This window comes from Hyperoodon ampullatus, assembly GCF_949752795.1.
Source record: "Hyperoodon ampullatus genome assembly, chromosome: 2".
NCBI classification, from domain to species: domain Eukaryota; kingdom Metazoa; phylum Chordata; class Mammalia; order Artiodactyla; family Ziphiidae; genus Hyperoodon; species Hyperoodon ampullatus.
The window spans coordinates 132,693,691-132,719,009 of NC_136915.1; the positions used below are offsets into that span (position 1 = coordinate 132,693,691).

At 42.3% G+C, this 25,319-nt stretch overlaps 1 pseudogene across 1 annotated transcript in view; it reads left to right on the forward strand.

Annotated features, from left to right (window-relative positions):
* Positions 1–2,007: 2,007 nt before the first annotated feature.
* Positions 2,008–25,319, forward strand: part of LOC307048752 (U3 small nucleolar RNA-associated protein 25 homolog) — a 28,043-nt pseudogene continuing 4,731 nt past the window's right edge. The window contains exons 1-11 of the transcript in view: positions 2,008–2,169; positions 3,287–3,326; positions 4,031–4,262; positions 6,261–6,431; positions 8,808–8,896; positions 10,599–11,009; positions 12,968–13,187; positions 20,526–20,728; positions 21,910–22,092; positions 22,229–22,341; positions 23,066–23,311. The product of the transcript in view is annotated as a U3 small nucleolar RNA-associated protein 25 homolog (transcript). The remainder of the gene's footprint in view (positions 2,170–3,286; positions 3,327–4,030; positions 4,263–6,260; positions 6,432–8,807; positions 8,897–10,598; positions 11,010–12,967; positions 13,188–20,525; positions 20,729–21,909; positions 22,093–22,228; positions 22,342–23,065; positions 23,312–25,319) is intronic.

The window sequence follows — 25,319 nt, forward strand, 5'->3', positions numbered from 1 at the left end:
GCGGGCTCAGTGAGCCAATGATGAGACCACTTGGGTGGAGCTAGGGCACAGTTGTGTCTGAACCTGGGAACAGTCTAGACCTGTCCATAGGACTACAATGCCATGGAAAGCAGGAGAGAGTAAAGAGTCACATCAAGTGCTCAAGAGTATAGCTTTTTAGAGCAGATCTCTGGAAGAACACCAAGAAACTGGTTGCCTCTGGGGAGGGAAGCTGGGGCACTTGGAATAGGGTGGGAGGAGACAAAACATTGTATGACTTTATTGTCATAGCCAGGTTATACTGTGGTTAGTGCCTTAGTATGTATGATGAGATTTGCAAGCAGCCTTTTGTTTACGTAAGTGACTGTACTTTTTATGTTGAAATGAGACAGAAGACAGCTGTGTGTTTGTTTCTGGGTTCCTTGGCTGGGCCACCTGCTGGCACCACCTGCTGTTTTGCATATTTTCTTGATCCTCCCTCCCCTTGCCTCCCTCCCCCACCCTAAGGTCCCAGAATCTAATTAGGAGTAGATGGTCCCCAGAAGGAGAAAACTAGGATTTGAATAGTTGTAGTGCGACGTGTATAGGTGTGACATGGTATTGGACAAAGGTCCAATTCTCTCACAGACGCTCGTCTAATAGCAGAGGCAGTGAACACTATCTTTGATGGCTCCTATTTTACCTTAAATATTCAGGTGAATTCTGTGGTTTATGATTGACATTGTAAGTTACTATTAGAAACAAAGTGTCTCTGTGTTTATGCTGTGGTTTTTGTTTTGTTTTGTTTTTTCGGTACGCGGGCCTCTCGCTGTTGTGGCCTCTCCCGTTGCGGAGCCCAGGCTCCGGACGCGCAGGCTCAGCGGCCATGGCTCACGGGCTTAGCCGCTCCGCGGCATGTGGGATCTTCCCAGACCTGGGGCACGAACCCGTGTCCCTGCATCGGCAGGCGGACTCTCAACCACTGCGCCACCAGGGAAGCCCTATCCTGTGGTTTTTAAGTATCCCTGCACACTCTGCCTGTCTCTAGAGTATTAAGTCCAGTTGCGCTGTTTTTACCTCTTTGTTTATTGAGGTTATTATTTACTTGCATTAAAAGGTACCAAATTTAAAGGTACAGTTTGATTAATTTCGGTAATTGTATACAAGGTGTAACCACCACCACGACCCAGATATAGAAAAGTTACTTACCCTTTAAAAGTTTTCCATCCCACTTTGCCCCAAATCAGTTTTGAGACACTTGATTGAGTTTTACTGCTTTCTCTAACATCGACTCTCCGGGTGATTTAGGAAAGTCACTTTACCTCTCTGGATGTGTTTTTGCTTTTATAACATGAAAAATGCCAAAACAGATTTGTTACCAAGGGCCCTTGCAATCCTTTCAGAAAATGAGGGGGTAGGGTAAGGGCGGGCATCTCAGCCTTGCGTCCCCATTCTTCACATGGCACACGCATGGGGCAGATCCTAGTGGGAAAAGCCTGTGGTCGCATCAGAGAGAATTAGGTTTCCATCTCCTCTCTTGTTAGTGTGTATGTAACCTTTTGTAAGCATCAGCTTTCTCATCTCCAATATCAGGCTTATTAACAAGGCCTATTTGTTTACTGTTGTTGTGAGGATGAATTGAGATGCACCGGCAGCCTTAAATGTTAGTTGGTATTTGTATTATGGCATAATATAAAGGCACTGCATTCAACCATCTCAGTCACTACACGTTTATGCAGGCTGATTCTCACAGCCAAAACAGACGCACAAAGTACACCCACCCATTTACCCACCTGGGGAAGCCCGAAGCCTCCCTGCCTGCCTGCCTTCCTTCCTTATGGGGCTCAGAGAAAAGCTGCGCATGCGTGCACGTGCTTCCAAAGAGCCTCGCTAGGGGGCAGAATGGGAAACAGGAAGTTCTAACGCCTGTCGTACAAGCGCGACGTAAAGCGGGTCTGCTTTATGGCACCCTGCTTCCGCCGTAAAGCGCCGTTGGCAAGCCCGCGTGAGTGGGTTGACGAGACTACTTCCGGGGGCAAAACGCGATTCTTGGAGGTTTGGCTGACTTGCTGTCTTCCCCATGGGCAAACGCGGGAGCCGGAGCCGGAGCCGGAGCCGGAGCCGGAGCCAGAGCCAGCTGCTCAGCTCCCTAACTAAAAAGCAGAAGAAGCATCTAAGGGATTTCGGCGAGGAGCATCCCTTCTATGACACGTATGGAGAGGCAAGGCTGGGACCGGCGCTGCCGGCGTCCTTTCCCGGTGGGAGCCCGCGTGTCCCCGCGTTTGGTCCGCCGGTGCCCCGGGGGTAGTGACAGGGCAGCTCCCGCCGCGTCCCACGCTGCCCCGGCGCCGGCCTAGCTCGCCCGGGGATCCTGGCGGCTTCCCGCCTGAGATGGGGTTCTTCACCGGTCTTCCTACCCTTTGTTGAGCCTGTAGTTTTATGCTAGACGGCACGCCTCCTGTGTGGCGACTGGGCAGAGATTTTATAAGCTTGTTTTCGTTCTGTATGTTTTTAAAGAATTGCTTGGGGGCTTCCCTGGTGGCGCAGTGGTTAAGAATCCGCCTGGCAACGGAGGGGACAGGGGTTCGAGCCCTGGTCCGGGAAGATCCCACGTGCCGCGGTGCAAGTAAGCCCGTGCGCCACAACTATTGAGCCTGCAGTCTAGAGCCCGCGAGCCACAACAGCTGAGCCAGGGTGGTGCAACTACTGATGCCCGCGAGCTTAGAGCCCCTGCTCCGCAACAAGAGAAGCCACCGCTCGCCGCAACTAGAGAAAGCCCGGGCGCAGCAACGAAGACCCATAGCAGGCAAAAATAAATAAATAAGTTAAAAAAAAATAAGAAAAGAATTGCTTGGGACCCTCGACATCACCTATGTATTCAGTGACCATGAGGAAACTAATGTTTGGGTAGTTGTGGGTTCCTTTATAAGTGTCCAGACTCTCAGTTATGATCTCAGTGCTCATCCCACCCCTTTGGGCTGCTTTATCAACAGTTAGCGGGATAGCCTACTTAAGAAATTTGCTAGAAAAGGTGAACCCCGACGGCTTTTATTTGCCAAAATTTCCCATCTTTTGGATGAGAGCCTGTTACTGTGTGACTGTAGTATTTGTCATGTGGTCTTGTTAGACTTTTTCATTCATCTATTATTATCTATTTGGCATATCCTTACAAAACCTGTCCAAATGCATATGGAGTTTTTACTTGACAATAGATATAATGTATTTATAACGGTATAGTCTGCCATGTTCATTTAAAGTTGTATCATTAGACTTTTCCTAATTGCTACATACTAGTAGTTAAAGTTTAACATTGCCTGTTTCTTCTCAGGGTTTCCAGAAAGGAAGCAAAACCACAGACTTGTCAACTGGTAATGCTTTATACCTTCTTTATGATAGTAGATTCTGGACTGTTACTTTTAAGATTATATATGGTAATAAAGTTTGGCTACATTTCCACTCTTTTTGATTTTAGATGTAAGCTATATTTTAGTAATATTGCTTAGTTTTAAGTGCAGGTGTCTGTTAAAATGCCATTGTGATAACTAATATAGTATAAAGTATGAAACTGTCCTGAGAGATTAGCCTGTTAGAACCTGTTAAGGAGGCTTACCAGAGGGCTCTTGGTGAATCCTAAGAGGGAATGTCATGTTTACTTAACATAAAATAGAGTGCAAAATCATCAAAGGTCTTATTTCATTACCCCAGACTCAGAAATAAAGTACACTTTTTTGTTGTAAGTTTTCCTGTTGCTCCTTTAAAGGTGCCAAGTGTCTGACACATAGGTTAGATCGCCTTATAACCTAAAGCTCCATGTGTTTAGTTTGCTGTCTTCCCATGTGGTACATTAGCAGTTCAAAGAAGAGGAAGAGCTTCTAGAATCATAGCTAGATTAGCTGTTTTAAACAAATTTGGTGCTAGATTTGGTTGAATAGATGAGATTGCATATTTGCAGAAAAGCTAGTTTTTATTTAGAAAAGTCTGAACTTGGTTCCACTGTGGGCCTGATGATAGTCGTGGGGTAGCAACAAGAACAATATAATTTTTGTTTTTAAAATCCCCATTTTCCTTTTAGTCAGAGGGTTTAGATACTTCAAGTTCTGAAAGTGAAGCATAGAGTGAACCAGAACAAGTTTCTGGTTACAACAGACTACTTGCCACGTTAAAGGATGTTTCCAAGGAAGATGAGGAGGAGGAAGAGGAAGAAGACAGTGTTATAGATGAGGCAGAAATGAATCTTGAAGACAGCGATAGTGACATCGTTGTGGAGGAAGAGACGGCAGTAGAGTCTACTGACATGCAGAAGAGTAAGTGTCTTTGATGTGGGTTTATCATCTTTGCAGGGACCACAGACAGATTGCCCCAGGGGCAGGGTGCCTTGTACCATAGAGCTGGGTGAAAGCACATGGATTCAAAGCAGAGATTCTTAACATTGTTGGGCTCTGTGATATCTTCAAGAATCTGATGAAAACACAGGAAGGACCCTCTGGCCATAAAAATGCAGAAATGACATTTTTGCTTATGATTTCCAGGATTTCATCAATCCTACTTCAAATTCCCCTGATTGAGAGGAAAGGGAACAAAATTCTGTTTTTGTAATGGTCTCAATTTATGAAAGAGATTATTGTTCCTGCCTTAGAGGAACCAAGTTTAGTGGAAGATAGACATAAAATATACAAAACTTTTCAAGCATCAAATCTGAATGGAACCGATAAATATAAGGTGTTAAAGAGGTGCAAAGTGGTCACATGCTGCCAGGGTGCATGAGGGGAGGCTTCAGAGAAGAGCTGGGATTGAAAGCTTAAAGGAACTCTGTCTCACTCGGACATCTAGGTGACTAGTTTTTTAAAAATTATTATTAATTAATTTATTTCTGGCTGCATTGTGTCTTTGTTGCGGTGCGCCGGCTTCTCACTGTGGTGGCTTCTCTTGTTGTGGAGCATGGGCTCTAGGCACGTGGGCTTCAGTAGTTGTGGCACATGGGCTCAGTAGTTGTGGCTCACGGGCTCTAGAGCACAGGCTCTGTAGTTGTGGCGCACGGGCTTAGTTGCTCTGCGGCATGTGGGATCTTCCCAGACTAGGGCTTGAAACCACGTCCCCTGCATTAGCAGGCGAGTTCTTAACCACTGTGCCACCAGGGAAGTCCCCATAGGTGACTTTTTAATTTAACTTTAAAATCAACTTGATTGCAGTATGAATTACATTCAACAAGGTGTACCCATTTTAAGTATGTAATTTGATAAGTTTTGACAAATGTGTCTGTCTATATTATCATCGCCAAAGTCAAGATACAGAACACTTCCAATACCTGCAAAAAGTTCCTTCTTGTCCTTTTACAGTCAGTTTCCCAGGCCTGGCATCAGGCAACCACTGACATGCTTTCTTTCACTATGTATTAGTGTTTCCTATTCTAGAAATTCATATGAATGGAAGCACACAATAAGTACCCTTTTGCATGTGGCTTCTTTGGCTCCTCATGTTGTTGTGACTCATCCGTGTAGTTCATATGAGTAATTCATTTCTTTTTATTACTGGAATAGTAGTCCATTGTCTGAATATATCTGGGTAACTTTTTATATTTTATTATCTTAATGCCTATTTGCCTTACTGTGTTTTTTTCTATACTTTAAGGTGTCACACACCATTCTTAGTGTTTTCATTCATCACTTGTACTCGGATAAAAAAATCGTTGCCTCAGACTTAGGGACTTTTTTGATTTTGTTGGTTTTCCAGTTTTCTTTCATGTTTTAGGTTTTTAAAAATGAAAAGTTTGGTTTTTTAAATTATAAAAGTAATATATATTTCCTGTAAAAATTTAAGAGGGTGATATAGTTAACATATATCTCCTCCACCCTGGGATGAACACCTTTAACATTTTATAGAACCTTCCAGACTACTTTTTTATGGATATATGAGTGAATATATATTTGTGTGTATGTGCATAATGGCCTCATATATTTCTGTAAGTTACTTTTTTCTTTAATGATATAACGTGTGTAACTGGGTTCACATTAGCTTAATCACATAGTATTCCATTGTAAATAATATGTGGTAATTTAATTAGTACCCCTTCGATAGAAATGACGAAATCATTTTTTCTAGTTATTTGTTATATCAACGCTGATTTGAACATCTTTACAGGTACTAGGTCAGCAGTCAAGCTCAGTTTTGAGACTTATGTCTTCTACCTGAATTTGCTTAAAAGTAAATGATAGCCTAAGGAATTAGATTTCATTTGTCAACAGAAGTGTAATTATATTTATGAGTAGTAAATAATTTCACAAAATGTTTTATCAAAACTGCAGATGCGGCCTTACCTGCTGACCCTAAGGGAAAAGATGGGCACGGGCCACCTGGCACAGCAGAGGAATCCCCAGAGGAGTTTACAGATGCAAAACATGAGTCACTCTTCAGCCTAGGAACCAACTTTCTCGAAGAGGAAAGAGGAGGCAACTGTTCTCTGAAAGCATCACAAGGTCAGAGCACAGCTCATGTTGTTTGAATTCAGCTGGTGCTTAGTATGGGTGGTTGTGGTCTAATACCTGTTAAATCTCTTGTTATTGGAATGAGCAGTAATAGAAACAGATAGTTTAGCAGCTAGATGTAGAGCTGGAAAGAAATGCTTCTCCGAGATCTTTTGTGTTTTTCAGGGTTAGGCAGTGTTGCGAGTGGGCGCGGCTGTTCATGAGGACAAACAGTTGAACAATGATAGCAGGGAAGGCCAGTTCCTCAAAGCTCACGATCCACAGCTGGGGTCAGGGGAAGACTTCTGATTTTTTTCCCCAAGCAGGGAAGGGAGAGAAAGAGGAGAAAAGTACTTTGCATTTTTCTCTCTATCCTTCACTTGCTCTTCCTTACTGGAGCAGTAATTTTACAGATTTGTGAGACCCGGCAGTGGCTAATCTGATTGGTCCTTATTACTAGGAAGCACCTCAGAAGCCAGAAAGCTCCACCCTGTCTCCCCAGTCTCTCTCTTTATTTTTGGCTGCATTGGGTCTTTGTGGCAGTGCGTGGTCTTCTCACGGTGGTGGCTTCTCTTGTTGTGGAGCGCAGGCTCTAGGCACACGGGCTTCAGCAGTTGTGACACGCAGGCTCAGCAGTTGTGACACATGGGCTCAGTAGTTGTGGCTCGCTGGCTCTAGAGCTCAGGCTCTGTAGTTGTGGCGCATGGGCTTAGTTGCTCCGTGGCATTGGCAGGTGGATTCTTTTTTTTTTTTTTTTTTTTTTTTTTTTTTGCGGTACGCGGGCCTCCCACTGTTGTGGCCTCTTCCGTTGCGGAGCACAGGCTCTGGACACGCAGGCTCAGTGGCCATGGCTCACAGGCCCAGCCGCTCCACGGCATGTGGGATCTTCCCGGACCAGGGCACGAACCCGTGTCCCCTGCATCGGCAGGCGGACTCTCAACCACTGCGCCACCAGGGAAGCCCGGCAGGCGGATTCTTAACCACTGTGCCACTGGGAAAGTCCCCACAGGCGACTTTTTAATTTAACTTTAAAATCAACTTTATTGAGGTATGAATTACATTCAACAAGGTGTACCCATTTTAAGTATATAATTCGATAAGTTTTGACAAATGTGTATATTTATATTGTCATCGCCAAAGTCAAGATACAGAACACTGGGCCATGCCTCTGTCCCCATGACTGTTACTTAGACAAGCCTGTGGTAGGCTGAGGCAGGGCTCTGCTGTCTCTCAGGTCCTGTGTCTTAGCCTGTGCCTGGGTGGGCAAGTCAGGTTGGTCTCATTCTGTGTCCTGACTGCCTTTTTTGGTCCCAGTGCCATTCTTCAACCAGCTGTGCCACTGAAGTTGAAATTTTAATCCTCATTTGGTTCTGTTAGCTATTCTAGACAAGAGGAAGAAGTAGCAGGTAGAATTTGGGCAAAAACCACGTTCTGAACTCAAAAAACGTTAAAAAAAAAAAAACCCTGGAGGAAACATTAGGAGGCTTGACTATCCTAAAGTTTCTCTGGTTGTTTGGTCTGTACTGATATATTATCACCTAGAATTCTTATTTCCTATTGTTCACCTTTATCTTAGGTCTTAATATAAGGTGCACTGCATTTGAAGTTTTACTACCTGGGTCCCTGAATGGGTCATTTAACTTTGCTTCTTACATGAGTGGGGCTGGAAGAGAAGGTTGGGTGGCCAGTGCAGAGCACTGACCCTGCCATTTTGATCATTTGTTCACCTCAGTTGAGTGTTGAGCATTTATATTTGTCTTCCAGTGCAGGTTAAATCAGACATGGAACCTGCCCTCAGGGATCTTGCAGTCTAGTTAGGTGAGGTAGGACATGCACATATATGTGTTGGTGTGGATAACTGAGGGCAGGGTGGGGCGCTTGAGAGAAAGTGATGACTGTCTATAGGGGACCAGAGATGGCTTCTTTGGAGCCAGAACTGTGCCTGACACAGTAGGCTCTTGGGAAATAGTTACTTACTGTGAGTCAGGGGGTAACATTCAACGGATACTATTTGGATATATAGAAATGCGGTGAACAAGAGGATAGAATTTTCAGTTAAAGGAAGGAAAGCCACAGTGGCAGAAGAATTTGAGAGCCACGTAATTCAAAAATTACATTAGAGAGGTAGGTTAGAGGTGTATGTTGAATTTCAGTCCAAGAAGTTTCTTCAAAGGTTTTTGAGGTGGGGAATAACGTGATTAAAGAAATGCTTTAGGGAGATGAACCTGTCAGAAACTTTTAAGCTCTGGACTGGGATAAATGATGGGGAAAGTTGATGGGGAAAAAGATGAGTTAACATCATGAAAACAGGATGTCATTCACAGGGGAAGACTGGAAAATCCCTGTCATTTGCCCTAAGTGTTCTAATATTCTTTATTTCTGAATTAGATCCATTTGCACAACATGTAAACAAAGAACTGAAAGAAAAAGAAATCCAGGCTGTTGCCACAAATCCCAAAACTACCCACCAGCTAAAAGTAAGCATTGTTCCATCATCACAGTTACAAATGGAGAAAAGCAGTGGTCTTGGGTTTTAGTGGTCTCCCTGAATGTATGATACACACCCGTGGCAGATGGCTTGATAGGGAGCAAGATAGAGGAAGACTGGAAGAGCCCAGTAAGGCACAGGCATAGCTAGAAAAGGCACTGGGAAGCTGGAAGGTGGGGACCAATAAGATAAGAATGCTTTGGAGACAGGTACACCAGGGTTTAGACCAACGTCTGCAAGGGGCTATCTCATGACCTAAGGCAAGTTAATCTACCTTTTTAATCTTCACTGTTCTCATCTGTTAGAGGGGGACAGTAATGCCTGCATCAAAATAAAGTAATTTAGTTTACTGGAAGACATGTACGAAGTGTTCAGTCAGACAGTAGCTACTGCTGTTCATTTGTTTGAAATATCTGAGATAAGTTCACACCTAAATTATTCAGTATGGAGCAGTTTTTGCTTCTTTTTTCGGTGATTTTTTTTTTCACCACTGATGCTATTCATAAGAATTGGTCATCCTTGTTTCATTGAAATTTTTATTGAGATAATAATTATAGATGCAGTTGTAAGAAATAATACAAAGGTATCCCATGTGCCCTTTGCCCGGTTTCCCCCAGTGGTAGCATCTTACAAAACTGTAGTACAATATCACAAGTAGGAAATTTCCACTGATACAACCTACCTGTCTTATTCAGATTTCCTCACTTTTGCTCCTGCTCCTTTGTGTTATTTAGTTCTCTACTGTTTTATCACGTGTAGGTTGCCCTGGCCACCACCACAGTCAACATACAGAGCATTTCCAGCACCATAAAGATCCCTCCTCTTCCCTGGTGCCATTTTATAACCACACCCACCTCCCTTCCCCCATTCCTAACCCTTGGTAACCACTAATCTGTTCTCCATTTCTATAATTTTGTTATTTCAAAAGCGTTATATAAATAAAATCATACAGGTTGGCTTTTTTCACGCAGCATAATTCCTTGGAGATTCATCCCAGTTGTTGGCATATATCAATAGTTAATTCTTTTTTATTGCAGAGGTCATCCTTTCTTTATTGCTAAGATCAGCAGTTTGTTACAGTGCAAAAATTCCCAAACTGGTATTCCACAAAATACTATTCTTTTTGATTCTAATATATGTCTCCAAAAAAAAAAAAAATCCAAAACAACAACAAAAACCTTGTTCCACGTCCAAGTAAATTTGGAAAACTCTGGGTCAAACGAAGTGGAACGGAGTCCTTGTTACAGGACTCAGCAGAACCTTTAGTGTCCGATCTGCATGTGACTCTCCCTGAGGGGGATTAGGTTTTGTGGTGGTTACCGAAGTTATTTGACCGTTGGGCCCCCTTTTCTTTTGTCTAGAGTAAATTTTGACTTCCTACAGTGTGGTCCACAGGACAGTTTGTGACCCACTGATCTAGTGAAGAGCTCACAAGGTTTCTAAAGTCAGAAACCTTGGGCTCTAACCCTTAGCTCTGTTCGCCTCTGTTTGTCTGAATCCTATAAGCTCTGAACCTCAGCATTTCCTAAACTGCAAGAAGAGCATTATAGTGTTTAGCTTGTAAGGTTGTTGTGAGGATAAAGTGAGAGGATCTGTAAGTTGTGAAAGGCCTTGGTAAATTATAAAGCACTATATGAATGTAAGGTACTATAATTCATTTCTAACTTAGTTCTTGATCATTTCTCCCACAGTGGCCCATCCTGGGCCAGCTTGTCTTTTCATCCAGGTTTTAACAGTTGGAAACCTTTAAACCCCCAAAGGACATTGACTTAAAGTCACTTCATCTCCAGAAGCCTCTGGAATCCACCTGGATCAAGACCAACAGCCAGTTCCTCTCTGGTCCCCCAAATTCAAGTAGCCCCTTCACACCCCTCCAGAAAGAGCTCTTCTTAATTATGAATTCTTACCGGGACCTGTTCTACCCAGAAAGGACTGCCCTGAAGAAAGGGGAAGAGATTCGCCACGTGTACTGCCTGCATGTGATAAATCACGTTCTCAAAGCCAATGCCCAGGTGCTTGCCAACAACAGCAGATGCCGAAGCCAGAAACTTGGGTTGGGTGATGATGATGACTTCAGGGACCAAGGGCTAACGAGGCCCAAGGTGAGTGGCAGCAGCAGAACTTTGCCCTCAAGGAGGCTGTAAGGCTCTAACATATGGGTCCTGGCACTTAGCAGGTTCTCAGATGTTTTAATGATTGGAATAATGAATGAGTCCAAGAATGAGCATATTAGATGGGCCAGGTAATGTCACAGCAGTGCTGCAGACAGCTCAGTGGACTGTCTCTAATAGCAGATCTAACTGGAAACTGGAGTAGGAGGTACCTCCATGATAATTCTCTCCTTAAAGCTAAACCCTGATCCTACATAAGTAACACTCCACTATAAATCTCTTCTTTGTGATTGTCAGAGCTGGATGGGACCTTAAGGAGCCTTTTATTCAATCCCTACATATTACACCTGTGGACAGAGACCCAGATTCGTAGAGGACCTTGCTAAAGAGAACCAGGGAAAAAGTAGCAGAGACAGGACTAGAACCAAGGATTCTCTTCACCAAGCCACATAAATATGTAAACCTTGGAAAACAAAATCCCTGTTTTTGCATTGTATCCTTATTACTGCTTAAAGTGATGATTACATTTATGTGGCTCATAAGCCTAAGCTCCAGTGGATTGGGAGCTTACATCGTTTAATTCTGTCTACATTTTTCATGATGTGCTGGAGCTAGATACTGTGCCACCCATACCCCCTTACCCCTTAGCCTCTGTGTCTATATTGAAGAAGCCTCATCTTCTTAGATTCTTCTCATTGGGCTTAATAGGATTTTAGGATTTTGATACTGATATGGCTCTTAGAGATTTCTTAGTCCAACCCTCTTGTTTGATAGTTGGGGAAACCAAAGCCTAGACACTTACTTAGTGTGACAGCCGGGACAGTAACTTGGTCCTCTTCAAAACTGATCCATCATCCCTGCACTGTACCAAACTGAATCACTACACCCCTCTGGCTGTGCTGGTTGCCTTTCTGAGAAACTATCTCAGAATCTTGAACATCAGGATAATAAGATTATCTGTTTCCATTTAGAATTGCAAAATAGAATATGAGGTAGATTACCCATGAATCACATTCAGAATTTGGTGAATTGCCTGATCTGACTGGGGTTATATCCATTGATTGTATTGTTTACACAAGAGTAGTTAGAAGGTAATCATTTGTTAAGCATCTTCTGTTTTTTTTCCTCAACAGTTAAAATTAAGCACTTTTGGAAATGTTTGGAAAACTGAATCCTATATTTCCCATTGAAATATCATCTTATTTCAGAAATCCTTTATCATCATTTCTGAAAAATGTACTAGGAAATGTACTAGAAAAGTAATGATGCTTTAGTCCTTTCCTTACTAACTTTATTCTCTACTTAATACATCTAATTCATTTGTTCAGCATATTCCTTGGGTCTTACGGATCAAAATACTGAACTAAGTTCTGTGGGAGACAGAAATGAGTAAAATTTCTTGTCCTCAAAGAGCTTTGTGTGTTTATGCCCTTGGGTTTTTGCTAATGGACACCTCTGTTAACGGCATTGACTTACCTCAAAAAGTATTTCTGGGCTTCCCTGGTGGCGCAGTGGTTGAGAGTCCGCCTGCCGATGCAGGGGACACGGGTTCGTGCCCCGGTCCGGGAAGATCCCACATGCCGCGGAGCGGCTGGGACCGTGAGCCATGGCCGCTGAGCCTGCGCGTCCGGAGCCTGTGCTCCGCAGCGGGAGAGGCCACAACAGTGAGAGGCCCACGTACCGCAAAAAAAATTTCTACATTCTGCTTAAGAATTGCGCCCCCCACCCCAAGGAGCCATGAGATTGAAGTCCATAGGACATGGTGCTGTGGGTCGGAAAGATGCTCAGCCTTCAGTACTGAGTCAGGTCCTGTGTAAAGGGGGTGACACGGATGTGGTCCTTGGCCAGGGGCTGTGGAACGGAGGGCTCCTTAGGTCCCCAGCAGGCTCACCTCGAGCTGTCCTTCCTTCCCCGTGCCCCTCCAAGGCTGCCCATCACTCCCTCCACAGGTGCTGATAGTGGTGCCATTCCGGGAAGCTGCTTTGCGGGTGGTACAGCTCTTCATCAGTCTTCTTGAGGGCGACAGCAAGAAGAAAATAATTGTAAGCAACAAAAAGAGGTTTAATGGAGAGTATGGCTCAGATCCCAAGGAGAGACCACCCAACCTGAAGAGGCCTGAGGATTATGAAGCTGTATTTGTCGGCAACATCGATGACCACTTCAGGACTGGTAATTCCTCCTTGTCAAAACTGAGACCCTGAGGGACCTGAGGTGTGAGGTGCACATAGCTGGAAGCTAGAAGCCTGGAATTAGGCATTCTTTCAGAGGGTCACTGTCTCAGCCTCCTAGCAGAACCAGGACGCATTTGAGACCACTCGTCTGCCAGGGGAGAGTCTTGCCTTGGCTAATGGGGTACATACTTGGCTAATGGGATGGAGTGTCTGTGAAGGCATGTATGAAAGGCACCTGCATGTTTATAACAAATGTCTCAGCATGCCTATAGCTGGTAGCTCACAGTCAATGCTACAGGGCTTCTTCGGGGAGTTGGAGGTGATGGGGCTGGGTGGGTCAGCCTGGGGAAGATGAATAAACTAGAGCATCTGTACGTAATGGACTTCCCTCCTGCCTGCCATGTGGAGTGCCCACACCTGAATTATCTCCACTCTGGACTTACTGACTCCCCCCCAGCTTTGCACATTTTTGCTTGTTTGTCATTCAGCTCCCATGTACTTGGTTGCTTGTTCATTGAAAAAGTTCCTGGAAAATATTTATTAGTCACGTATGCCCATTTACCACTTATTAAGCATCTACTATGTGCCAGGCACTGTTAAGCTGGAGATATGGAATTAAAAGTTACTGTTAAGCAAGTCCAGCCTTAAGACAAATCAGACAGTATGGGATGAGATGTGTTACGGTTAGAGGATAGTGGGTGTTCTAGTTAAAGTATTTAAAGCAAATATCCTTACTCAAAATGGGCTCAGGACTGTTAGGGAAGGCCTTCTGTTGGAGGTACCATCCATACTAAGTTGAAACCTGAGTCAGATTTAGCCAGGTACAAAGTGGAGCGATGAGAGTGGAAGAAAAAGTTTCAGACAGGAAACGGCAAGTGTGGAGGCATCAGGGTGAATAAACCGGCATGACTTAGGATTCAGAGGCTTTAGCATGGCTGGAGTGTGCAGTGCAAGGGGATTAGAGCTTATGGTTAGTTTTAAACATATGCAGGCGGCCAACAAGGAGCTGATAAATCAGTCTTTTGTTTAATTGATATATAATTGACATATTAGTTTCAGGTGTACAACATAGTGATTCAATGTCTATATACCTTACAAACTTATCACAACAATAAGTAAAGTTACCGTTTGTCACCATACAAAGTTAATGCAGTATTATTGACTGTATTCCCCATGGCATACATTGGATCCCTGTGACCTGTTCACTTTATAACTGGAAGTTTTATACCTCCTGATCTCCCCCATCCATTTTGCCCACCCTCCAACCCTGCCCTCCCTGCTGGCAACCACCAGTCTGTTCTCTGTATCCGTCTGGTTTTTTGTTTTTTAGATTCCACATATAAGTGAAATCACATGCTGTTGATATTTGTCTTTGTCTGACTTATTTCACTTACTGTGATACCCTCAAGGTCTATCCTTGTTGTCGCAGGTGGCAAGATTTCATTCATTTATGGCTCAGTAATATTCCATTGTGTGTGTGTGTGTGTGTGTGTGTGTGTGTGTGTATACACACCACATCTTTATCCATTCATCATCTGTGGACACTTAGGCTGCTTCCATATTCCATATTTTGGCTATTATAAATGTTGCATTGAACGTAGGAGTGCATATATCTTTTTGAATTAGTGGGTTTTTTTCTTTGGATAAACACCCAGAAGTTGAATTGCTCAATTGTATGGTGATTCTATTTTTAATTTTTGAAGAACATCCATACTGTTTTCCATAGTGGCCGCACCAATTTACATTTCCACTAACAATGCACACGGGTTCCCTTTTCTCCACATCTTTGCCAGCATTTGTTATTTCTTGTCTTTTGGATAAGACCTATTCTGACAGGTTTGAGGTGATATCTCATTGTGGTTTTTTTTCTCTCTGTGCTTTGGTTAATAGCAACTTATAATACATGGTGGCTGTAAGAATTTATAACTCCAAAATCACAGCCTATCATTTTATATTATTTCATTTTGATCACAGCACTTACTAGCCACCTGATACATTCTTCTTCTTTTTTTTTTTTTTAATTGGAGTAGGTATAGTTGATTTACAATGTTGTGCTCATTTCTGCTGTACGGCAGTGACTCAGTTATACACATATATACATCCTTTTTTATATTCTTTTGCATTATGGCATATCCCAGGAGATTGGATATAGTTCCCTGTGCTATACAGTAGGACCTTGTTGTTTACCCATTCTAAAGGTAATAGTTTGCATCAACTAACCCCAGACTCTCAATCCATCCCTTTCCCCACCCCTGACCTTGGCAACCACAGGTCTGTGAGTCTGTTTCTGTTTTGTAGATAGGTTCATTTGTGCCATATTTTAGATTTCATATATACGTGATATCATATGGTATTTGTCTTTCTCTTTCTGACAGACTCCTCTTAGTATGATAATCTGTAGTTGCATCCATGTTGCTGCCAAATGGCATTATTTTGTTCATGTTTATGACTGAGTAGTATTCCATTGTATATATGTATCACATCTTTATCCATTCATCTGTCAATGGACATTTAGGTTGTTTCCATGTCTTGGCTATTGTGAATAGTGCTGCTATGAACATAGGGGTGCATGTATCTTTTTGAATTATAGTTTTGTCCAGATATATGCCCAGGAGTGGGATTGCTGGATCATATGGTAATTATATTTTTAGTTTTCCAAGGAAACTCCATACTGTTTTCCATAGTGACTGCACCAACTTACATTCCCAACAACAGTGTAGGAGGGTTCCCTTCTCTCCACACCCTCTCCAGCATTTGTTATTTGTAGACTTTTTAATGATGGCCATTCTGACCAGTGTGAGATGGTACCTCATTGTAGTTTTGATTTCTCATTGTGATTTTGATTTGCATTTTCCTGATGATGAGTGATGTTGAGCATCTCTACATTTGACTGTTGGCTATCAGTACGACTTCTTTGGAAAAATGTCTATTCAGGTCCTCTTTTTTTTTTTTTTGCAGTACGCGGGCCTCTCACTGTTGTGGCCTCTCCCATTGCGGAGCGCAGGCTCCGGACGCGCAGGCTCAGCGGCCATGGCTCACGGGCCTAGCCGCTCCACGGCACGTGGGATCTTTCCAGACCAGGGCACGAACCCATATCCCCTGCATCGGCAGGCGGACTCTTAACCACTGCGCCACCAGGGAAGCCCTGTTTGGGGTTTTTTGATAATGAGTTACATGAGTTCTTTATATATTTTGGATCTTAACCCCTTACTAGATTTGCAAATATCCTCTCCCATTCAGTAGATTGCCTTTTTGTTTCATTGATGGTTTCCATCGCTGTGCACAAGCTTTTTAGTTTGATGTAGTCCCATTTGTTTATTTTTGGTTTCATTGCCCTTGCCTGTGGAGTCAGATCCAAAAAAATATTGCTAAGACTGTTGTCAGGGAAGTTACTGCCTATGTTTTCTTCTGGGAGTTCTGTGGTTTTCAGGTCTTATGTTCAAGTCTTTAATCCATTTTGAGTTGATTTTTGTAGATGGTGTAAGCTAGTGGTCCAGTTTCATTCTTTTGCATGTAGCTGTCTAGTTTTCCCATCACCATTTGTTGATGAGACTGTCTTTTCTGCATTGTATATTCTTGTCTCCTTTGTCATAGATTAATTGACCATATAAATATGGATTTCTTTCTGGGCTCTCTGTTCTGTTGATCTGTGTCTGTTTTTGTGCTATTACCGTACAATTTTGATTACTGTAGACTTGTAGTGTAGTTTAAAATCAGGGAGTGTTATACCTTCAGCTTTGTTCTTCTTTCTCATAATCAGTTTGGCTATTCAGGATCCTTTGCAACTCTGTACAAATTTTAGGATTATTCTAGTTTTATGAAAAATGTCATGGGTATTTTGATAAGGATTGCATTAAATCTGTAGATTTCTTTGGGTAGTATGGACTTTGTTTTTGAATTTTCTTTCTTTCTTTATACAGCAGGTTCTTATTAGTTATCCATTTAATACATATTAGTATATACATGTCAGTCCCAATCTCCCAATTCATCACACCCCCACCCCCACCCCCACTTTCCCCCCTTGGTGTCCAGTATGGACATTTTAACAGTACTAAGTCTTCCAATCTATGAGCATGGTGTATTTTTTCATGCTTCTGTCATCTTTAATTTCTTTCATCAATACCTTGTAGTTTTCCAAGTACAAGTTTTTTACCTTCTTGGTTAGATTTTTTTCTAGGTAGTTTATTCTTTTTGATGCTATTGTAAATGGATTGTTTTCTTAATTTCTCTTTCTAATAGTTCATTATTAATGTATATAAACACAACAGATTTTTGTTAACTTTGTATCCTGCAACATTACTAAATTTATTTATTAGTTCTGACAGTTTTTCGGTGGAGTCTTTAGGGTTTTCTCCATAAAGTATCATGTCATCTGCAAATAGTCAGTTTTACTTCCTCCTTTCCAATTTGGTTATCTTTTATTTCTTTTTCTTGCCTAGTTGCTGTGGCTAGGATTTCCAATACTATGTTGAATAAAAGTGGCAGAAGTGTGCATCCTTGTCTTGTTCCTGATTTTAGAGGAAATGCTTTCAGCTTTTCACCACTGAATATGATGTTAGCTGTGGGTTTATCGTATATGCCTTTGTTATGTTGAGATACGTTCCCTCTATACCCACTTTGTCAACCCATCCTTGCATCCCTGGAATAAATTCTACTTGATTATAGTGTATGGTCCTTTTAATGTATTGTTGGATTCAGTTTGCTAATAATTTGTCAAGGATTTTTGCATCTGTGTTTATCAGGCATAGTAGCCTGTACATTTCTTTTTTTGTGGTGTTTCAGTATCAGGGTTATGCTGGCCTCATAAAATGAGTTTGGAAGTGTTTCCGCCTCTTCAGTTTTTTGAAATATGTTTGAGAAGGATAGGTATTAAATCTTCTTTAAGTATTTCGTAGAATTTATCATGAAGCTCTCTGGTCCTGGTCTTTTGTTTTGGGGGAGCTTTTTGATTACTGATTCAATCACATTACTAGTAATTGATCTATTCACATTTTCTGTTTCTTCATGATTCAGTTTTAGAAGATTGTGTGTTTCTAGGAATTTATGTATTTCTTCTAGGTTATCTGACTTGTTGGTGTATAATTGTTTGTAGTAGTCTCTTATGATACTTTGTATTTCTATAGTGTCAGTTATAGCTTCTCTTTCATTTCTGATTTTATTTGGGCCCCTTCTCTTTTTTTCTTGAGTCTGACTAAAGGTTTGTTAATTTTGTTTATCTTTTCACAGAACCAGCTCTTAGTTTCATTGATCTTTTTTTTTTGTCTCCATTTCATTTATTCAGTATTTCTCATCTGACTTCTATTATTTCCTTCCTTCTTTGTTGGAAGTTTTTTCCTTTCAGCATATTTGAACATATCATGCCATCTCCTTCTGGACCACAAAGTTTCTGATGAAAAATCAGCTGATATTCTTATGGGGATTCCCTTGTCTGTAATTAGTTGTTTTTCTCTTGCTGCTTAAGATTCCCTCTTTACCTTTGACTTTTAACATATTAATTATAATGTGTCTTGGTATGAATCTCCTTGGGTTCATTTTGTTTGGGACTCTTGGTTCTTGCTGGACCTGAATGTCTGTTTCCTTCACCACGTTAGGGACATTTTTAGCCATTATTTCTTCAGATAAGTTTTCTGCCCCTTTCTTTCTCTGTCCTCCTTCTGGGACCCCTATAATGTGGATGTTAGTGCCCCTTTCTCTCTCTTCTTCTGCGACCCCTTAACACCGATGATAGTACACTTGATGTTGTCCCACAGTTCCCTTAAACTGTCCTCATATTTTAAAAATATTTTTTCTCTTTGCTGTTCTGTTGGGGTGATTTCTACTGCCTTGTCTGCCAGGTCACTGATCTGTTCTTTTCTACCATCTAGTCTGCTGTTGATTCCCTCTAGTGTATTTTTCAGTTCAATTATTATAATCTTCAGCTGTGTGAGTTCTGTTTAGAACTTTCTTATATTCTGTCTCTTTCTTGAGTTTCTCACTGTGTTCGTTCATTCATCTCCCAAGTTTGGTGAGCATCTTTAGGACTATGACTTTGAATTCTTTATCAGATAAATCACTTACATCTGTTTCATTAAATATTTTTTCTGGGGTTTTATCTTCTTCCTTCATTTGGAACATGTTCCTCTGCTTCCTCATTTTGCTTGACTCTCCGTGTTTGTTTCTGTGTATTATGCAAAACAGTTACTGCCCCGTCTTGAAGGAGTGGCCCTGTGTGGGAGATGAACTGTATTTTTAACTTTTTCCTAGTTCTTGGTCGTCTTATAAACTGTTTGTTTCACTCCCATGGAGTCTAGAAATGCAGTCCCACCCCCATCTGCCTGAGCCTGGTGCTCAAGGAGTGTCCCCTGTGTGGGCTACATGCGATTGTTGCCTCAGGTCGTGTCCCGCGAGTGGCATGAGATGGGGTAGGCGTGGCTGCTCGTTGTCCATGTTTGTCAGTGCTGCACACAGGCAGTGCAGGGCCGTGGGGTAGGGGGTACTCACCCACCACCACTGTTAGCAACTTAGAGTGAGAGTGCAAAAAAGTGGCACCCACCAGTGCCATCAAGGTAGAGGGAATTTGTAAAAATGGCATCTGCCAGCATTCTGTCCCCAGAGAGAGTCCCAGCCAACTTCTGCCCCTCTGGTAGATGCTTTAAGATTAGCAAGTGAATCTCCTTCACATATGATCTGGGCTCTTTACAGACTGCTACTTGTTGCTTAGGAAAGAGATGTGGGCAGGAAATATAAATTTTTGTGATGATAATGTTAAAGCCATAATTAGTGAATATATTTATCCAAAGCTTTATGTAGAGTGAAAGAGAACTTGTGGGTGAATCCAGGGATTTGTTGAAGAGCTCTTTGAATATGGAAAAATAGATAAGGACCAGGTCAGTAATAGAAGTAAGTGTTAAAGTGATAGAAACCACCAGTAAGGAAAAGAACATTTCAAGGAGGGTGTGCTTATGCATTCGTGACAAGAAACACTAAAGTGCCATTGAATTGGTAACTGAGAGCTGTTGGTGACCTTGGCAAGAGTCATTTCAGTGGTGTCCTGAGACTCAGAGGGAGATTGCAGTACATTAAGGAGTGAGTGGGAGATTTTAAAGTAGAGATAATTTTTTGGAAGGTTTGCCAGTGAAGGAAAAGAAGAGGGTGGGAGCTAGAAGGGACCGTAGATGCAAAGGAGGGATGATGATGATGACGATGATGATTTTAATAATTAAAGCAGTTTGAGCACAATTACATGCAAAGGGGAAGATGTGGAAGGTACAAGGGGAGGCTGCAGTTTGAGAGGGTGGAAGCTAATGGCTTGGTGGTGACTCATGAACTGATGTGTGCTTGGCTGTTTTGTGTATAGGGGTAGCAATACTGCAGAGAAGCATCCGACTTTATGCCCCCTTCTATTCGTCAGACATCCTCATTGCCTCCCCTCTGGGCTTGAGGACCATCATTGGTGGAGAAGGAGAGAAGAAGAGAGATTTTGACTTTCTGTCTTCTATTGAGCTTCTCGTCATTGATCAAGCTGACATTTACCTGATGCAGAACTGGGAGCATGTCTTGGTAATGCTGGTCATTAACATTTAGAGACAAGAAGCTCAGTGGTTTGAGTCTGAAATGGTTATTAAAGTCCAGATTAAAACTCAGCTTGGAAATGGAAATATTCCACATTTTCCAATTTGAAAACGGGAAATGTTGTCCCCTCTTCTACCCACAAGTTGGTCAGTAAAGTATCCAGAAAGATAAAAATTCTTGTCAACATTTTCAAATCTCCAGAAAAGATTTCTTCCCCTTAAAAGTTGCTTCTAGTAATAGACCAGTTTAGTGTGGTTGGTTGGTTGGTTGGTTGGTTGGTTGGTTGATTGAAATCCCTCCTCACCAGGAATGTTTTTATCTAAAATAGTTCCTCCTATTTATGCTCGTTCTCTTTTGTTTGGTCTTCAGTGGAGATGGAAAACATTGCTCATGATTTCTTAATTTGTGATGTTTTACAGAGAAACGTAAGATGTTTTTGTCCCCCTACTGTAATTTGTACTATGATTTTTTTTCTCCCTCTCAACATACTCTGCAATGTTTTGGGGTTTAGGATTGTGCTTTGGAACAATCCTCATCACAGAACTATAGGTTTATTTTTATAAGGCATGTGAGAATTTACCTTTTCTACAACCCCAGGACTTGGAGTAAGTTTGGGACAGATAAAGGGGAGTACTTATTTATAAAGTAGGGAATAAACTTATAGTACTTGTGACCCTTCAATATACATTACAAGGTAAAAATATGATTAAAATAGGAAAGGCACGTCGATGGTTGAGTCATCTTTATTTTGAGCAAAAGGCACATGTAGTCACTCAGGGAATTTTCTAACGTTTTGGGAACCAAGTCATGGAAGGACAGCAGCTCTGTTTTCCATGTCATTTCCCTTCTTGTCCAAGTCTGGAACTGAGTGGCTTATAGAGTGACCAGAGTGGCATTTCAGAATTTCCTTTAAAAGAAATATTCTGTATAGGTAGCATCTTGATCCTTTTTGAAAGATCCACAAGGTGGCCAGTTTGAGCTTTTCTTCTTGTTCGCTTGACTATGGGCAAGTCACTCACCCATCTGAGCCTGTTTTCTTGTTGTAATTTGGGAGATGATAGTATCTACTTCATGGGGTTAAATAAGATGATGGGCTTATAGAAAGGTTAGCAACGCCCAACAGGTTAAGTGTTCAATAAGTATTAATGGAGTATTATTTCTGCTCAAAGCATTTGATGAACCACATGAACCTACTGCCCTTGGACTCACATGGGGTGGACTTTTCTCGAGTGCGCATGTGGAACCCCAATAATTGGTCCAAGTACTATCGTCAGACGCTGCTGTTTGGGGTCCTGCAGGATGCCCAGATCAACTCTGTGTTCAACAAGTACTGCGTCAATGTGCAAGGCCAGGTGGGTTCTCTCCTTCTTTCTCTGAATTTTCATGAAGTATTGTGTATTGTTTGGGTCATGAGGCAGAAGGAGAGGACAGCATTTGGTCAACAATGGGGATAGCTCACTTCCTAATGTTCTCACTGACTCCTGGCAGGTGGCTGTGAGGAATGTCCCGATGACAGGCTGCATCAGTCATGTCCTGGTGCAGCTCCCACATGTCTTCCAGAGGATGGAACCTGAAAACCTAGCTTCAGTGATTGATGCCAGGTACCCTCCCCTGTCCCATTGGATCCCTGGGGGGTCACAGAGAGGGATTTTACTTGGGCGTTCAAATTTAGAATTGTATTCCGTGTTGGCTTTCTTAGTTACCATTTACGAAATGAAATGAGATAATTGAATCCAATCATGCCACTGACAGAGGAGGACACTGAAGGCCAGAGAAATGGTGTGTTGTCCTAGTTCCAATAGTGTCAGGGTTAGTAAATCAAGGGTACTTTCCCCTAGACTGTGGCATTTTAAAATTACATTAATTTTTTAATGCCTCATGTCAACAACTTAATTCTAAGCCCTTCAGGGCAACAACTGTTTTTCTAATTCTCTATGTAATTTCCCCCTGTCTTCTCATTGTGTTTAGTCAGGGGACCCATGGTAGCAGAATGGTGCTTAACACATGGTAGGTGTTCAGTAATTATTTGTTGACTGACTGATTGACAACTGAATGAATGAATGATACAGTTACGTACTTCCTAGAATAATTCTCTGGGATATACAAGCATCACATCTATTCTTTATGATGAATAGTGTTGGCACTTACTTTTTGATGTGCTTAACAAGTTTTATCCCTATATAATCTCTTTGCAATGAGGTAGGCCAAATTGGCCTCTTAGGGGAGGTAGAAGGCGATTGTGACTTGCCCAGGGTCATGCAGTTGGCAGTGACACTATGGCTCACCTCTAGACCACTGACTCTGCCCTTTGCCTTTCCAAATCAGGTTTAACTTTTTCGTCAACAAGATTTTGCCTCAGTATCGTGATGCAGTCATGTCTCACACGCTTATCTATGTCCCCTCCTACTTTGACTTTGTGCGTCTCCGAAATTACTTCAAGAAGGAGGAACTGAACTTCACTCATATCTGCGAGTACACCCAGAAGTCTGGTGTCTCCAGGGCCAGACACTTCTTCCTTCAAGGAGAGAAGCAGTTCCTGCTCCTCACAGAGCACTTCCATTTCTACAAAAGGTAAAGTAGGGCCAGGTTTCAAGTGTCCTCTCTGGAGGGTCTGCTTCCAAGTGCATGGTGGGCTTTGCTGTGTTATAAGGTCCTCCCTTGCTTCACCTCCTGCAGACAAGCCAGAGTTTGGGGGGCTGGACAGACTTTTCTTGATTGGTTGGTTGGATTTCTTTCAAAATGGGCATTGTTGGAAAAGGTGGTAGAAACGAATGAGTGACTACAGCATAACCTGTATATAGATCTGGAGTGGGTCCATACTTAGGGTACCTCCTGTAGCTGTGGGTATACCCCTCAAGAAGGATATTACAGAGTTGAGCAGCTCTCAACTGAATACAGGAAAGGGAGGAACCTGTCGTAGAAGCACAGATGAAACACTGGGGACTGTGTGGTCTGTGGAGATGGAAGTTGAGTACAGGGTCAGTGTTCAGAAAGCTCTCATTTGTCCTGAGGCAGTGCACACACACTTCTGCACCAAGGAGAACCAGGACTAAGGGGCTCCTTGAAGTTTAGGAGAAGCAAAAGGTGAGGGGCTTAGAGGTGAGTATTTAAGGGCTTCAGGGTTTGCTTCTTGCTGGCATCATTATTTGCTTTGTTCCAGTGAGTTGTTGTTTTCATTCATGTTGGAAATGGTATTTTGGGGGAGTTTGCACTCAGCAGGTCTAAAGAGCCCTTAGTTTTCCAAAAGCTTGATACATCAAAGCAAGTCCTTTAAATGAAGTGGATGGATTGGAAAAGTTCCCAGCGTGATTGTCTGTGAACTAAGCTGGGATGAAGACTGCTCTCAAGTAGCAGCTTTTCAAGGAGAGGGCATGATGTCAAAGGAGCCCTTTCTCTTAAGTAGGCAGGACAGTCTTCTGTCTTACACTGTTCATTTATTGACCAAACTGTTTTGTCCCCAAAGTCACTATAAAGACAAACCGAACACGTGCCATTAGCTTTGTACCCTGGACCAGGTTAGTGGGTGTTTAAGTTGAATGGAGATAATCTGCAACTGCCAATTATCTCAAGGTTCCCAGCTATAGATTTTTTTTGCTTGAGAGGTCACCAAGGTGATGATGGGTATTTTGATCTGCAGTGTCTTTGTGATTTGATTTTTTCATTTGACCTTGGGAAAAGTACATGTATTTTACACTTTAGTATCCAGCTTTAAAATTCTGTATTTATATTCTCTATGGAAGTAGGCCGTGTTAGACATATTGCAGTTCATTTGTGAGCTAGCAAAAAACTTTCATCCTGAGGATTTGTTTTCTTTGGGGAGATGAAACCAGTAGAATCTTAGGATGGGATGGGCATTTGGTCATGATGGCCCTCCTGAGGGGAGGACAGTTCACAGTTCTTTCTCTGAGCATTATCAGTGGGTTAGCACAGGAAGGATTCTTAAGCAGGGGGCAATCAGAAACTCTGGAGGTAGGATTTCTGGAGGTGGGAAACGCTAGTGGGGTGTTTCTGAGTGCTCCCTGCCTCAGGGAGAACCCCAGTTATAGAAGTAACAGACCTCGTCTTTATAGACTGTATGCAGGAGCCAGCCTTGCAAGTCAGTTGTGGTTGCCTCATTTATCTTTAACAGTTGTCAGGTAACATAGACATCGGGAATGTCCTTAGTTTTAGGTCCTGTCACAGTGTTACGCCATATTTGTAGGGGTCACCGAAGACCCAAAGCACATACAGGAGAGGAGGAAGGCAGGGGAAGAGGTGCAGAAGGTCATGGGAATTGTTACTAACTGCCCCTCTGAAGAGGTTCTGGTCACGTGCTCTTATTTCCAGGAGATGCCTAGTCTCTACTGTGCACGAATTGGTACTAAGAGAGATTTTCTTGGGTTTTAAATATAATACCTATTGGAATTGGTTTTGTTGTTTTATTTTGCTTTAAAAATACTCTCATTATAAGAGTATTACACAATTATTGTAGAGAACCTAGAAAATCTAGGTTAAAAAAATGGGATCACCTATCATCTTACTGATATAAATACCCATTTTGGTGTATTTCTTTCCTGTCTCTTTGATGTAAAAAACATGT